The 3,105-nt window shown below is 34.9% G+C and overlaps 1 non-coding gene across 1 annotated transcript; it reads left to right on the top strand.

The window, feature by feature from the left end:
- The first annotated feature begins 2,483 nt into the window (after positions 1-2,483).
- Positions 2,484-2,557, top strand: TRNAI-UAU. The gene has a single exon. It is a non-coding gene; the product is annotated as a tRNA-Ile (tRNA).
- The last annotated feature ends 548 nt before the right edge of the window (positions 2,558-3,105 follow it).

Here is a 3,105-nt window from a genome sequence, read left to right on the forward strand (position 1 = left end):
TTGACCCTGACTCTTGTTAATCGTCAGTCATAAGTGCATAAGAGATGATTAGAGGGAATTGTATTCTTTGAAATTTAAAAGGCAATCTCAAGTGTGACGGTGTTAATGACATTCTTAGAATCAAGATTTTATGATATGATCTACTTCTAGATAATACATTTGCTTCTAAAACATGATTTTCAAGTTTAGTAATAATCATCATTGTGTCATTACACAAACCAATTGAGTGACCAATATTTCTCAATAGCATAACCAGAGTACCTACTTTCAACCTTAGTTCATGATTAGGCACACCAAAAACCTGATTCCATTTAGCAATTCAAACGTGTGCACATCAACTAATAGATAAACATTTAGAATCAGATTTGCAACCTTCGGGCAATAATAGAAAAACTATACCACTTAAAGCAAAGTTAATAACTATTTTTCACTTTGACCTCAATGTTGCTAATAGAGTTCTCCAAACAAATGTCTTTCCAATTCCTCCATAACACTATAATAGTAGATGAAAAAAATTCTCATTGGTTTGGCTTTAAATCATTTATTCCTGTGTTGTAGACATCATAAAATATAATTATTTAGATACTATATAAGCATTTACTTGAGGTGTTGCTTCGATAATTCAATATTAGAGAGATTTTTATCAACAAATTAATTAATATTTAAAATATTCCATTGAGAATCTCTCACTCTATCAAATTGCTGGATTTCTGAATTTGGTGTACTATAGAAGTATTTTCTTGTTGTGTTAATAATATCCCTTTTGTTTCATTAAATTGCTTTTGTAACTTAGTAACTATCTTTGATATTTAAATGATTTCTGCTGGGTCTGGAACTTTCTGTAGTAGTGACACTCACCTCTAGTAAAGCCACTCCCATAACATCATAAAAAAATATAAAGCTTAAGCATGAGTTATTTGGAATTGTCTTATTCATGAATTCTGATTTCGATAAGTGTTTTGGATAATGCACGAATAATTTTGGTTAACAAATATGTGAATATGGTTGCTCATTCTCATGATAGTTCGGCATATTCTACGCCTATATGGTTTCCTATTGCTTCCATTATATCAATCTAATACAACAATTGTAATATATTTATATTGTGTTTCGTGACCAATTTAAGTGTTGGATTGCTAGTAATTTATATTTTATTGTGTGTAAATAGAGATCCTATTCAACCTTGATCCTTGATATTGTAAGAAATCATTTTCCATATTCATTATTCTTGTCTGAGTTAACTATAGTTGCAGTTGTAGAGATCATTTTTTTTTATTTGAAGATCGAATAGATAGGTGAGAAAGTGTGTATTATTATACAAGCTATCCAGCTGAGTGTGTGTATGTATGTGTATGTGTGTGCAAATATATATAGCTAATCAAGAATGTATTAAACTTGTAACAAATCCTTAAAGTCCGCAACACATAATGCATGACATTTCTCCCATTTTTTGGTTACATATTGTGGTTCTAATTTAAATAAACAGACAAAAACCAAAATAGATTTTTCCTTTCTGTTTTTTACATGTTGCTTTTGAAATTTGGGAGTTGTAATATTTCATTCTTTTTACTATGATTTTCAAGTTTACACTTAATTTCTTGCACTCAAGTAGTGATGCGGAATGTGATATCAATTTTCATGTACGGGTAAATAGAGGCATAGGGTAGGAACAACCAATCGCTCTTCAAGTAGCTTGGTTAGTCATTCGATGCCCATCTCACAAATATTTATAGACAATATACAATTCCAAAATTTTGAGTCTCACGACTCTCAAAACTCATCTTTTCTTCCCTATCGATGTGGGACAAATACAAGGAGAGCATAGATGCAAGCTTTCCATATACTTAAAATTTTTATTTTTATTAATATATAATAAATTCTTCTTCATCATCATTAAAAGGCTGACTCGTGTGCACTTCAACTTTGTAATATCATATATGTCATAAAATTCTTAGTGCTCTTTTGTTCAACTCCATTTTATCCTATGACATTGATGCTACAACGTTTCTAACACCTTTTTTTTGTTTTTTTTATCATGGGAGATTGTTGCTCCTAGCACCTTTGTTTATCTCCATTTTATCCTTGAGACTGACGCTACAACGCGCCTAACACCTTTTTTCATCTTGGAGGGCAGACTTTACAACACGCCTAGCACCTTTGTTTATATTCATTTTATCTTGGGAGACTAACGCTATAACGCTCCTGCACTCTTCGAAAGTAGCGAATAAATTTTATGAAAATGTGTGTGACACAACTTAAATTTTATTCTTTGAATTGACTGTTCTGTTTGTTTCTACTTAAATAAATTTCCTATATCAATGACTATCCTTATTAGTCAAAGTTGATATGACTATGCGAGTACTGATGAAAATGATTAAATGGTTCAAGGGCAGAAATAAAATGCAGAGTTGTTATATTAGCTAAAATTACTGTTTTATGCAAAAGGCACTTGTACTTTTAAACATAAGTTATACAATATTAATGGTCTTGTAGCTCAGTTGGTTAGAGCGTTGGTCTTATGAGCCAAAGGTCGCGGGTTCGAGCCCCGCTAGGACCAAAACTTTTTGCCGCATGATCCGAACAACCGGATGCCTAAAACGACGTCGGAAAAACGACGTCGGATAAGCGGTTTCATGACGTCGGATAAAACGACGTCGGATAAGCGGTTTCATGACGTCGGATAAAACGACGTCGGATAAGCGGTTTCGGGTAGGATTGCCTAAAACGACGTCGGATCCGATGCCTAAAACGACGTCGGATAAGCGGTTTCGGGTAGGATGGTCCAAATACGATGTCGGATAAGCGGTTTCGGGTAGGATTGCCTAAAACGACGTCGGATCCGATGCCTAAAACGACGTCGGATAAGCGGTTTCGGGTAGGATGGTCCAAATACGATGTCGGATAAGCGGTTTCGGGTAGGATTGCCTAAAACGACGTCGGATCCGATGCCTAAAACGACGTCGGATAAGCGGTTTCGGGTAGGATGGTCCAAAAAAACGACGTCGGATAAGCGGTTTCGGGTAGGATGGTCCAAATAAACGACGTCGGATAAGCGGTTTCGGGTAGGATGGTCCAAATTCGCAACCGACCCGTCCGAATATCCGA

The sequence above is a fragment of the Ipomoea triloba genome, chromosome 4 (genome assembly GCF_003576645.1).
Source record: "Ipomoea triloba cultivar NCNSP0323 chromosome 4, ASM357664v1".
In the NCBI taxonomy this organism is placed as follows: domain Eukaryota; kingdom Viridiplantae; phylum Streptophyta; class Magnoliopsida; order Solanales; family Convolvulaceae; genus Ipomoea; species Ipomoea triloba.